Raw genomic sequence first — 13,941 nt, 5'->3', positions numbered from 1 at the left:
GCTTGTTTATCTTTACATTGTTAATTCCTCACCTGGCCTCGGACACATTCCTATGGTTTGATAAAGTATTTGACTTTGACGCATCACTGCACTTATTATGATTGTAGCTGTTCTCAGTTTAGGTCATCCTGTACGATAAGTCTCCAGTTTTTCCTGCATCCCCCATGTGTGTCCTACTGAGACAAAGACTGGCACGTGGGACTGCTCGGATTAGTTGAAGTCAGGGGAGACTCTGGTTATTGGTCAAATTTACGGAAAAGTTGCAGTGATTGGTCAAAATTGGGGTCGCACCAAAGTCACGGTGATTGGTTGAATTTGTGTGAATTCTACAATTACGACATTGCGAAATGCTGGAGGGACTGACACACACAGTTGTGTGTTCAGAATAATAGTGAATAAAACAGTGAATAATTCTCAAAATCATCCTTAGAATAGCTTTTAATTCCATAACATAAATACACTGGGAATGCTGCACATTCAATTCCAAATCACACTTACGTTATGACCTCAATAATGTATGTGTGTGAGTGGTGTGAGTGAGACTGTGTGTGTGTTTGTCTGTGTGTGTGTGTGTGTCTTTGTGAGAATGTATGTGTGTATATATGTTTCTGTGTGTGTGTACGTGAGAATGTATGTGGGTGTGAGTGTGTGTAACATGGTCGCCAGGAAGTTCTCCTGGTGTTCTAACACTGTCGAGATAAGCCTCTTTAAACCATATTATTCTGCTTTTTAAATACAAAATTTAAAAAATACAATGTTCAGTGCAAATCTTGTAACACAGACTGAAAATAAAGGATAAGAGATACATTTGTGGTGACTTCCAGTACCTATGAGATAACACAACATTGTTCATGGAGGTACATCTGCAATTTGATAGTCTGTGATGTGTCATTGGATTGCTACCACTCTTAAGCATGCCTTTTGCTGTCAGAAGGATTTCAACCTGCGCGGGGAGCCCCCCAATGGATTTCTAGTCCATCACCTTAGCCACTCGGCCACAATAATCTGAAAAGCAGTGCCATACCTGTTTGGACAAATGTTCATAAACTTTTCAATTGGTTAGTAGTAGTTACCAGACACGGGCAAAATGGAAATTGTAGTGCACTGTCTGTGTCTGTGGATCCATGTAGAGTCAGCTTAATTGATATGCTCCCTTTTGGTTGGATAAAACACAACAATAAACAGTTAAAAAATAAAAACAGATAAACACAAGAATAAACAGTTAAAAAATAAAAACAGCTAAAACACAAGAATAAAAAATTACAGGGCAGTATACAAAATTAAACATTAAAGAAATGAATAACCATTTAAAGAAAGGCAACATCAAGAAGAATGGTCTTCAGCCTTGATTTAAAAGTTATTGAAGATGAAAGCATAGCCAAGTCTTTCCAAATCCTGTTGACACATACGTCCTTTAACCCTTGATATTTTCTTAAGGTGATAATAGGCTGACTTTGTAATTGTCTTAATGTGGCTGTTAAAATTTAAGTCAACGACTTCACCAAGATTTCTGGCTTTGCAATCTCTGCAAAAAATTAACTTTTGGAAATTGATCTTAATGCCTTAATTTAATAAAAAGGATAAAGAAAAAGACAATGTTTAAGGACACCAGATGTCTTGTCTAGCGATGGTGGTATAGTGGTGAGCATAGCTGCCTTCCAAGCAGCTGACCTGGGTTCGATTCCCAGCCATCGCAGTAGTTTTCATTGTGTGGTTACTTGCTTTATTTGTCAAGAAGTAACCAGAAAGGTTACTTGCCCAACCCGATTTGATCAAATATTAGACATTTGTGCAAACAGGTATAAGTATTGTTTTCAGGTTGTTGTGGCCAAGTGGTTAAGGCGATGGACTAGAAATTCATTGGGGTCTCCCCACGCAGGTTCGAATCCTGCCAATGACGAAAGGTTTTCTTCTAGAATAATGGCAAACCAATGACACATCACAGTAACCCTAATTTCACTTGTGCCTTCATGGACATTGTTGTGTTACTTCATAGGTACTGGAAGCCAACTTTCTCCACCATTTCTTATCTGTCTGTGTTTCAAGATTTGCAGTGAGCGTTGTATTGTCCAGCAGAAAGGGAACAGGTGTGGGAACTTTTTGACTATGATTTATATCGTAGCAGTGCAATCATTTTGCCCAGGTTTAATTTCCAGCTACCGTAGTTGCATTTACAGGTTTTAAAGCCATCAACAACACATTTCAATTTCCTTGCGAGAGTCATCCCAAAAGGATTAATAAAGATTAGTCTGAGTCGATCTCAGAAAAAAGTCAAAAGAATTCCAAAATCTTCAGGGGATGTAGCTCAGTGGTAGAGCTCATGCTTTACCTGGCATCTCCAGCAGGTATTATGGTAGAGTCTTTAAAAGAGCTGCAACAGATATTACCTCCTGTGGTAATCTGACTGGTAGACAGCACAACAAGCACTTTAAATTTACATGTTTTACAGTTTCTATTTACAGTATTTATTACCTGTAGTGTAGTATATTTACTGTATTACACTCCAGTTTTTATGGGTGTTACAGCAGGAATAAAAGTGTATGAGCACTGTATTTATTTATGGATGAAATAATCTCAACATGACATTAAGTTTACTCTTCAGCAGGTGGAGAGACATTTCACTTCAGACACTTGCAACATCAGTTGCTTTGTTAAACATCAACAGACTGGAAATATAATGCTGATACAAAACACAGGAATTAGCAGAGGATGGTTTCAATCCATCGACTTCTGGATAATAGGCCCAGCACGCTTCCGCTGCGCCACTCTGCTCTGCAGTGGTCTGAGGAGGCAAGTGATAGGCTCAGGGACTGCTTTGAAATTACAGACTGGGAAGCACTCTGCACCCCCCACGGCACCGACATTGACAGCATGACACAATGCATCACAGACTATATCAACTTCTGTGTGGAGAACACTGTGCCCTCCAAGTTGGTCCAGTGTTTTCCCAACAACAAACCCTGGGTGACTTCTGAGATAAAAGCTCTGCTAAATGAGAAGAAGAGGGTTTTTGCATCAGGGGACAGAGAGGAGCTGCGCAGAGTCCAGAAGGAACTCAGACTCAGGATCAGGAGGGGGAAGGTCATCTACGGGAGGAAATTAGAAAAGAGTTTGGAGCAGAACAATGCTAGGGACGTCTGGAGAGGGCTGCAGAACATCTCCGGCCACGGCAAAGCTGTGGGAAGAAGCCAAGCCGGAGGAGACAAGGACTGGGCAGATGAGCTGAATCTGTTTTTTAACAGATTTGACTCTGCCTCCTCGCCTCCCTCTTCACACCCCCCAGCCCCCTCTTTCACACCTCCCCTGGCCCTCTCCTCCTCCCCCCCTCCCCTCCTCAGCCTGCCACCTTCAACGACCCGCATCAGCAATGAACCCACCAGCCGCTCCTCCCCCCTCTCCCCGCTCATCAGTTCACCACCCCCCTCTCCCCCTCCCTGAGACCCTCACCTCCTACCATCCACACACCCCAGTCATCCTCCACCCACTTCTCCATAACAGATGATCAGGTGAGAAGTCAACTGAAGAAGCTCAAGGCAAGGAAGGCCCCGGGCCCGGACGGCATCAGCCCAAGTCTCCTCAGGGACTGTGCTGACCAGCTCTGTGGTGTGTTCAGGCACTTATTCAACCTGAGCCTGAGCCTGGAGAAGGTCCCAGCCCTGTGGAAGACCTCCTGTGTGGTCCCGGTACCAAAGTCACCGCGACCCAAGGAGCCAAACCACTTCAGGCCTGTTGCCCTGACTTCTCACCTGATGAAGACCATGGAGAGGATCATCCTGCGTCACCTGCGACCCCTGGTGGGCACACAGCTGGACCCCCTGCAGTTTGCTTACCAGCCTGGGATTGGAGTGGACGACGCAGTGATCTACCTGCTGCACAGATCGCTGCTTCACCTGGAGGACAGCGGGAGCACTGTGAGAGTCATGTTCTTCGACTTCTCCAGTGCTTTTAACACCATCCAGCCTTCGCTCCTCAGAGTGAAGATGGAGAGTGCCGGAGTGGACCAACATCTGGCTGCATGGACTACGGACTACCTCACCAACAGACCACAGTATGTGAGGCTCCATCACTGTGTGTCTGACGTGGTGCACTGCAGCACAGGTGCCCCTCAGGGTACGGTGCTCTCCCCCTTCCTTTTCACCCTCTACACCTCGGACTTCACACACAACACCACCCACTGCCACATCCAGAAGTTCTCTGATGACACAGCCGTTGTTGGTTGTGTCTCTGAGGGGAACGATCTGGAATACAGGTCGGTTATCAAGGACTTTGTCAGCTGGTGTGAGCTCAACCAGCTTCAGCTTAACACCAGCAAGACAAAGGAGATGATAGTCGACTTCAGGAGGAAAACATCCCCCTTCTCACCGGTGAGCATCCAGGGATTGGACATTGATGTAGTGGAGAGCTACAAATTCCTGGGTGTTCACCTAAACAATAAACTGAACTGGACTGATAACACCCAAGCACTCTACAAGAAGGGCCAGAGTCGCCTCCATCTGCTGAGGAGACTCAGGTCCTTTGGAGTGTGTAGGACTCTCCTCAGGACCTTCTATGACTCTGTGGTGGCCTCTGCCATCCTCTACGCTGTGGTCTGCTGGAGGGGGGGCAGCTCGGACCGGGACAGGAGCAGACTCAATAGACTGATCCGGAGAGCGAGCTCTGTCCTGGACTGTCCTCTGGACCCCATAGAGGAAGTAGGGGAGAGGAGGATGTTAGCCAAGCTGACATCCATCATGGACAACACCTCTCACCCCCTACATGACACTGTGGGGTCCCTGAGCAGCTCCTTCAGCAGCAGACTGATACACCACGGTGTAAGAAGGAGAGGTACCGCAGGTCCTTCATCCCGGCCGCTGTCAGACTCTACAACACCTGCTCTACCTGATAGTGTTGTAGTTTCTGTTCCTGTTTTTCTCCCATCTACATCACACACTTTCTGTTTATCTTTAATATTGGTATTTATATTATATTATTACAAGTACTTACTTTTCAATATTTATGGTCTCAGGTTAATATAATTTAAATTATGCTACCGACTCTTGCTTCTTTGCTCTAATTACACATTCAACTTAACTTAATTTTAACGTCACTTACACCGCAATATTGTTTCTCTTATCATGGCAACCGCACTTTAAAATTCCTTTTGTTTGACGGCATTTACTTACTCAGTCTACCATATTTTCATTGTCTATTTCTTGCCTGTATTTCTTGCCTTGTATTTCTTGCCTTGTATTTCTTTCGTGCTTACTTGTTTGTGTGTTATTGTTTTGTTTTTCTGTTTTTTGCTGTTGCTGCTATGCTGCTACTTGTAACGACAGAATTTCCCCGTCGTGGGATAAATAAAGTATAATCTAATCTAATCTAGCATCAATTAGGGGCTGGAAAATGTGTGATCGACATTTTGAGGGGAGGTTTGGGAATCTATGGCAACCAAGGTTCCAACATTTTACGGCTTGTAAAGTTACACATTTGGTAGACCTTGCAACTTGTCATAGACGGCTATCTTTATGAAGAATTCCACTCGGACTCGTAGTGCACCTTGTAGGACTCAGCTTTATTACTCAGCTTGTAACTGTACAACCGCCGGATGTCTCGCGCATGCTCAACAATGTACCTCTGCTACGGAAGCCTAACTGTGACATATCACTACATCTCCCCCCTCCCAGCAGCGAAACCGCTTGCTTAACCTTACATGCGTACTTTACAGAAATACTCAACATTTAGAAAATAGCATCTCCGAACACTAGGACGTTGGAGTAGACAGTCCTCAGTCCGCAGCAACATAGGGATTATTCTGCCCTAAACAGTTGCTGTTCCTTTCAATCCTACAAAACAAACTTTCAGTACAAGCCTTTAGTTAGAAGTAAACTTGTTGATAATACTAACATCTATAACGTGTGAATCTTTACTCTTACAGAGTTCCAATGCACTTTCAAATTCCAATTTAATCCTTATCTCTCCTCCTGGGTATATACTTCTTTTTGTTCCTGAACTCTATATACTTCACATCTAAACACTTGAACTAAACACATGAAGTAGAAGACATTGAGTCACTAAGTGTCTCTATATCTCAGAGGAATTCTGACTATTCTTCCCCTGGATATAACCTGTGAACCTTCGAGTGTAGTAGGACGCTCCACCTCCGGGTGCAGCAGCCTCTGAACAGGGCTTCTGGTTGTGGAGTCGGAACTGTCCTCAGGTGGAAAGCTACTGGTTGGTTCCACTGGGGAATCAGGTGACTGTAGCTGATCTGGTCGATCGGTGAGCTGTGGCACAGCTTGCAGGTGTCTCCGATTCCGTCGTAGCACAGCACCATTTTCTGTTTCCACCATGTAAGACCGTGGCTCCTTGCATTTGGCAATAATCTTAGCTGGGGTTTTCCAACCTTTGTCACCATCCAGTTTTATCCTGACATTCTGTCCTGGTTGTAGAGTGGGAAGTGGTTGTGCAGAATAATGGCGATCATGGAAGAACCGATAAGCTGACTTTGTCTGATCGTCCTTTTGCTGTACAAACTCCTTGTCCACCGGAGTAGCTCGCAGTTTGCTCTCCAGCATCGGAAGTGTAGTTCTAATCTCTCTCCCAATCATAAGTAGTGCAGGGCTCATACCTGTAGCGGTACTAGGGGTTGCTCTGTAGCACATCAGGGCCAAATGGGGGTCAGGCTGCTTCAAGATATTCTTCGCAGTCTGAACCGCTCGTTCAGCCGCACCATTCGCCTGAGGGTAATGTGGGCTAGAGGTCGTGTGCACGAAACCATATTCTCTGGTAAAATCTTGGAACTCAGTAGATGTGAACTGAGTGGCATTATCACTGACCAGTTCCAGTGGGATTCCCCACCTCACAAACATGCCCTTGAGTCGACTAATGACATCACGACTAGATATAGAAGTCAGTCGAGCTATTTCAATGTCTCTGGAGTAATAGTCGGTTACGATGAGATAATTCCACCTCTCAAACTCGCATAGGTCAGCAGCGATGCGCTGCCAGGGGCCCTCTGGTAGGGTAGAAGTCAGGAAAGGTTCATGCCTCTGGGTTGGTTTATTTTCAATGCAGAATTTGCATAACGACACCGTCTGTTTAATCTCAGCACTGATGCTCGGCCACCACACAGCCATCTTGGCGCGTGCCCGGCACCGTGTTAGTCCTTGGTGTCCTTTATGTAGATCTGACAGCACTTCAGCCCTCTGCGCAGTAGGAATGACCAGCCGGTCCTGATATAACACTAATCCATCCGTTTCTGAGAGATGAGCTCTTACAGAATAATAACGATGGAGAGAAGGGTTCATCATTGTTTTGTGCGGCCATCCATTCTTGATAAAACTTGTAACCTGCTGCAATTCATAATCATGCTGAGTGGCCAGACGGATCTTAGAGAGTCTTTGGGATGAGACAGGTGCATTTGCTACAACTGACGAAACATGAGCTTGTATAACCTGATCTGTGGTCTCATCACTCACGTGTTTCTGCGGCCTCCTGGATAGAGTGTCGGCCACCACCAACTGCTTGCCTGGGACGTGTACTGCTTCCACGTTGAACCTTAAAAGGCGCATCAGCAGTCTCTGGCACCTTGGAGGGGTTTTGTCCAGGTCGTAAGTATTTATTAGTGGCACAAGTGGTTTGTGGTCTGTTTGCAGAAGGAAACTGTCCATTCCCTGAACGTAGCGTGCAAACCGCTCACACGCCCACACTCCTGCCAAGCACTCCTTCTCGATTTGAGAGTATCTTCTCTCGGCATCCGACAGTGTGCGGGAGCAGAATGCCACTGGCTTTAAGCCGTCCTCATGTTCTTGTAGTAGAGCTGCCCCTAAGCCGTAGCTACTTGCATCGGCGCTGATGACAGTTTTCCGATTTGCATCATAATATGCAAGAGCTGGGGCTGACACTAACATGCCTTTAACAGCGATGAACGCCTGTTCTTGGGTGTTGTTCCATACCCACTTGTTCTCACTTCTCAACAGGCTGGTGATTGGGTGTAACTTGGTGGAGAGGCCTGGCAAGAATTTCCCCACGTAATTAATCAGACCCAGAACCTGCCGGAGCTCCTCCACATTTGTGGGACTCTGCATCTTGGTGATGGCTTCTACCTTAGTCGGATCTGGTTTGATGCCCTCGGCACTGATGATGTGACCGAAGTATCGAGTTTCTGATTTGCTGAAATGACACTTTGCTTTGTTCAGCTTCAAGCCACTGTTCTTAACAGTCTTCAGAACTGCATTCAGGTGGTTGTCATGTTTCTCCTTGGTCTGTCCATAAACGAGAATGTCATCCATGACAACGACAACCCCTTCATGGTCCTTTAGCAGTGTGGATAACTGTCTCTGAAAAATTTCTGGAGCTGACGTGATTCCAAACGGCAGTCGTCTGAAGCAGAATCTACCGATGGGGTTATAAATGTTGTCAGTCTTCTACTCTTAGCATCCAGAGGAATCTGCCAAAATCCACATGAGGCATCAAGGGTGGAAAACACCTTAGCCCCCGCCAGCTTTGGAGCAATGTCTTCCAAAGTTGGTAAGATGTAGCGCTCCCGTTTTACTGCTTTGTTTAGGCGTTTCAGATCCACACATATTCTTACTTGATCTCTGTTTTTCTTTTCAACAGGAACCATCGGGGCGCACCAATCAGTGGGCTCAGTAACCTCTTCTATGATGCCCAAGTCTAGCATACGCTTCAGTTCTGTTTCAACCTTCGAAAGAAGAGGAAATGGGACACGGCGTGGCGCTGTCAGGCTGTAGGGCTCTGCATCTGCTTTCAGTTCTATTTTAACAGGGTCGCATTTAAGCAGGCCAATTTCCCCAAAGACGTCCCCTAGGAGGTCTGTGTTATATTGTTGAGCCTTCTGACCAAACCCATCCTCCTGGCAACACTACCTCCAACAGGTTGTGAGCATAGGGTCCCTTTATGACAGTAACCCAGAACCGGTATTTCTGTCCCTTAAACTGACTTGTGGCCAGAAACTTGCCCACACAGTGGACTTCGCCTCCAGGGCTGGTGACCGGTGGCATTTTACCTGCTGTGACCAATTTTGGGCTCTTTAGCAGTCCGTTAAATGTAGCATGAGACACAACTGTAATGTGAAGCTACTGTCACCTCTTTCAGCATTTTAGTTTTGCAGACTACTTCGAAATGTCCAGTTTTATTGCATTTCCGGCACCTCTTGTTCTTCGCTGGGCATGGCTGCATTTTCCCATGTTGTCTATTACACCGAGAGCATGTAAGGAGATATTTGGACTCACCGTGCTCCGGTTTTCTCCGCCATTGTGCATCATGTTGCTCTTTTTAGAGTCAAAATGCCGTCTTCCTTGACTCATTCCGTCCACAGCATGTTCCACACGCAAACTTGCACTCTGCTGTTTGATTTGCTCACTTTGGCGTGCTATCTGAATAGCTCGTTCAAGCGTGAGGTCTGCCTCCAGCTGTAATTTCTGGGAAACATCTCGATCCAATATGCCTATCACGATCCTGTCTCTGATTTGTTCATCTTTAGTGCTTCCGAACTCACAGTATTGTGCTAGCTCATATAAGCTTCTAACGAATGCTTCGACTGGCTCTCCGGCTTTCTGTACTCTCTTATGAAAGCAAGCTCTGTCGTGGATAATGTTCCTTTTAGGCACAAAATGGTTGCTAAATTTCGCCATTACCGTCATGTAATCCAGCTCGGGATGAGTCTCTACAGTTTCTTCGTCTGCCGCTTCTTCAACGTTTTCCCTCTCGTACACAAAAGAGTCATAAATAGCCTCTGCCTCTCTCCCCAGGGCATAAAGAAGCGTGTTAACTTGTACTTCTCCGCTCTCTCGGTCCAGCTTGGATGCTACTCTGAAGCGGTCGAAGCGACGGCGCCATAAAGGCCAGTCCGCCGGGCGGGAGAAGTCGAAGGTTCCGGTGGTCCGAACTTTGCCATATCTCATTCAGTAGGCGTCCTGGATCCCACTTCTGACACCAGGTCATAGACGGCTATCTTTATGAAGAATTCCACTCGGACTCGTAGTGCACCTTGTAGGACTCAGCTTTATTACTCAGCTTGTAACTGTACAACCGCCGGATGTCTCGCGCATGCTCAACAATGTACCTCTGCTACGGAAGCCTAACTGTGACATATCACTACACAACTATCTTTTATTTGAGCTCCCTGATTACTCACACATTGATCATTCACATGTAAGACTTGTGATTGGCTGGTGTTTTAAAAAAAGGCATTGTGAGTACAGATATAAACATCAGTAAGGAGTCAACCAAGTTGCCTCTTATCATTTTAGTTTGGACACCCAGTGAGGCTTACAATGTAAAGAGAGGAGCCTGGTCGGGCTAGAACTCTCCTCTGCTGGATCGGGCTGTACTGCACCGCCTAATGAAAATATACACCCTTGACATATGGATAGTCCTAATATTAATATATAGGCTTATATTGCAATCTCGTCAACCTACATGTAGGTGTACCTATATTTAAATAACACACAGTAGCAAAGCTTATGCAGCGTTTTTTAATTTTACCTGTGTTTTTTTCTGTGAGGGACAACTCTGTCCGGCTTATTTATGTAGCATGGAAGCTAGCGTTAGCTAACTAGCAGCCAGCCTGCTTCCAAACAAATACTTTTTAATTATCTCAACACTTTTTAACAGTCAAACTGAAACACTGGCGGTGAGCTCCAGGTCCTGCAGCTGCAGACGGACATGGATAGCTTCAGACCCGCTCACCACTAGTGTTGGTGGATTAGCAAGCTAGCGTTAGAAAACTAACCCCGCTTATAAATAAATACCTTTTAATTATCTCAACACTTTTAACAGTCAAACTCAAACAATGGGGTGAGCTCCAGGTCTTGCAGCCACGGACGGACCACCATCAGTGGGTATAATGCGTGCCTTTTAAATTACTTTTTGTTGTTGTTAGCGGGCTGGTTGGTTAGTTCGCTAACGCTAGCTTGCTATTCCACCAACACTGGCGGAGGGCTCCCGGGGGGTTGCGCCGCTGCTACCGGGTCTGGAGCTTTCCGTGTCCCGCTGGAGATCAGATCACGTCGAGGTCGGCAGCGGAGCGTTCTAGCGATGTTTCCCCGCTGGCCTAGCCCCACTGACGGCGGACCGTCTGCGTCTGCAGGACCTGGAGCTCAGCGCCAGTGTTGCTGTTTAACTGTTAAAAGTTTTTATCCTCAGGTAATCAGGTTGTTGAATGATAGCGCAGCAGGAAGGAGGGCTGGGGTCTGTGTTTAGTCACTTAGCCACTGTTTATTTTGGTGGTTAAATGGTTTATGTTTTTAACCTATATTATTGTTATTGATTGTTACTGTTGACTGGTGCTGAGAGAGTGCAATAGGGCATACTGTATTTCATTGCTGTGGTACTTGTACTAAAGTGCATATGACAATAATTTTGAACTTGAACTTGAAAAAGTGTTGAGCTAATTAAAAGGTATTTAAGGTATTTAGAAGCGGGCTGCTAGTAAGCTTATGCTAGCTTTCATGCTACATAAATAAGCAGGACAGAGTTGTCCCTCATCTGGGGATAAAAACCCTGCTGCCCCCTCCCCCCCATCCTGTTGGCTCAGAGCTCCACAGACTAAGTCCACAGGTACAACTTAGTTTTGCACCAAATGTATCGCAAGAAGTGTTGCAAAAGTCGAGGGTGCAGACTCGCCGCTGTGGAAAAGTGACTGAAGTGAAAAAAAAATGAAATAAAGTACAACTACAGAATTTTTTTCTACAAGCTCTGAAATCATATTTTCTAAGTGCTCACATCACATATACGCGATCTCACATTTGCACCATATTTACCTTCATATTCTTTGTTGAACTTTATTGCTTTACAAACACCAAAGCAAGTAAGCGCTGTGACTAACGTTACTCTTCTGAAGTGGTTTTGGAGAGGGAAGAAATACGCTGGTTGACTAGCATGACACCATTGTATTCATATAATAATATATATAATAATAATCAATCCAGGCTAACGTGAATGAGAGTGACTGCATGTTGCTTCCTCTAAATTTAAGGTTGTGGTTGACTAGCGGGGTCAGCTCAATAGTTTGACAAATTGATCAGACCTGCACGTCATGCGCACTAGAAACAAACCGTGTATCCAAGAACAGTTCAGTCAGTGGAAATGACGTTCGATCAGACACAGCCATCTATAGTAGATTAGTGTTACGTTTCCAGCTCCGAACCAAAACGTTAGTTGGAACAGACGGACCGCTTGTTTCTTTAGGATAACTATATTAGCTTTAGACCGGCTGGTAGCAGCTTGTGCTTGGTTCTTTAGGCTAACTATATTAGCTTAGCCTGGCTGGTAGCAGCTTTCTGCTTGTTTCTTGAAGCTAACTATATTAGCTTTAGACCGGCTGGTAGCAGCTTTCTGCTGGTTTCTTTAAGCTAACTATATTAGCTTTAGCCTGGCTAGTAGCAGCTTTCTGCTTGTTTTTTGGGGCTAACTGTATTAGCTTTAGCCTGGCTGGTAGCAGCTTTCTGCTTGTTTCTTTGGGCTAACTGTATTAGCTTTAGCCTGTTTGGTAGCAACTTTCTGCTTTTTTCTTTGGGCTAACTGTATTAGCTTGAGCCTGGCTGGTAGCAACTTTCTGCTTGTTTCTTTGGGCTAACTATATTAGCTTTAGCCTGGCTGGTAGCAGCTTTCTACTGGTTTCTTTAAGCTAACTATATTAGCTTTAGCTTGGCTGATAGCAGCTTTCTGCGGTGGGAAATGGCGACGTTGTGATTATGTTGCATTAATCAGGGGATTTAGTTTGTATTTGTAGAGAACATAAAACACTGACTACTGTACCCAGATAGCAGACAGATTGGACCTAATCTGGGCCACTTTTGGCACTTACGGCACTTACGGCACTGGCAAGTGTTGTGTGGGCCAAATGTGGCCCAAATTACATGACCTAACTTGTGTTATGGCAACTATTGTGTGGGCCAAAAGTGTGGGCAATCAGGCCAATACATTTGAGAGATATTGTCTTTGTGCAAATCAAGTTTGTAAGACAGACAGAAACTCAGGCACTGCACTGCTCTGTAAAATTGAAACCACTTCCAAACATGTGCTTCCTTAGTGTCATTTCCACAAATTCCTGTTATTTTTCTCTGTAGTGTGCTCCGAAAGAAGGTGCAACATAACACCTACCCCACTGTCAAGAATGAGAGAGGATGTTGATTGTGAGTAGACATACAGAATTGATTGTATCTTTCTCTTACGTTCCTTACTTCTGGCAGCTTACTCCTCTTTCTGTTACTAGCTCTCAGTGGAGGAAACACCACACCATCCCAGACCAGAACTGACCATTCTGGCATATGTGAGTATATGTTGCATTCAGTTGAAGTTGACAATATGAACATTCAAAGCTATTTGCATCAAAAACACTAAGTTGACAATTAAAATGTATGTGAAGAGCCTTCTACAGCTTTACCTGGAACCTACCTGAAAGTTATGTTTTCAGGTAAAACCCTGCAGAGTAATTTTTGTTTACCATTCACATGTGAAAGACTGAATTACGGATTAACTGTTTGTGTCTAAACTTAGTTACTACTTCAGATATATACTTTATTACAGTAGATGCGACTTGAAGAAATTAACAACTCAATTTGAGATTTGTTTGGTCCCTTTCACTTATAGCCAGAAATGTTTAGGATAGAAATGAAGAAATCATCTCAGAAATGCCTAGTCATCTTTACAAAATCTATCTCCAAATATTTACAAAAAATAATAATACTTATTCTTACATTTCCCCTGTAAAAAGCATACCTGAAGTAGTTTTGGTGTCATATGACAATCAAACAATGTCAGAGAACAATATATCACAAATAAAAGACCTGAAAAACTGGGTTCTACTTGTCAATTCAGACTAATAAATTAAATCAAAGTTTCTACTGAACAGCATGTATGCTGTCTTGAATAGCTGGTGGCGTTTGAACGCATGGTTCAAAATGAAGTAGACTTGCATGGATAAATCTCCAGACG

At 44.6% G+C, this 13,941-nt stretch overlaps 1 non-coding gene across 1 annotated transcript; it reads left to right on the top strand.

Annotated features, from left to right (window-relative positions):
* Positions 1 to 1,624: 1,624 nt before the first annotated feature.
* On the top strand, positions 1,625 to 1,696 carry trnag-ucc (transfer RNA glycine (anticodon UCC)). The gene has a single exon. It is a non-coding gene; the product is annotated as a tRNA-Gly (tRNA).
* The last annotated feature ends 12,245 nt before the right edge of the window (positions 1,697 to 13,941 follow it).

Source organism: Etheostoma spectabile, unplaced genomic scaffold (genome assembly GCF_008692095.1).
Source record: "Etheostoma spectabile isolate EspeVRDwgs_2016 unplaced genomic scaffold, UIUC_Espe_1.0 scaffold00018747, whole genome shotgun sequence".
Taxonomy (NCBI): Eukaryota; Metazoa; Chordata; class Actinopteri; order Perciformes; family Percidae; genus Etheostoma; species Etheostoma spectabile.
The sequence above is the reverse complement of the archived record's forward strand: the minus strand, read 5'-3'. Positions and strand labels throughout refer to the sequence as shown.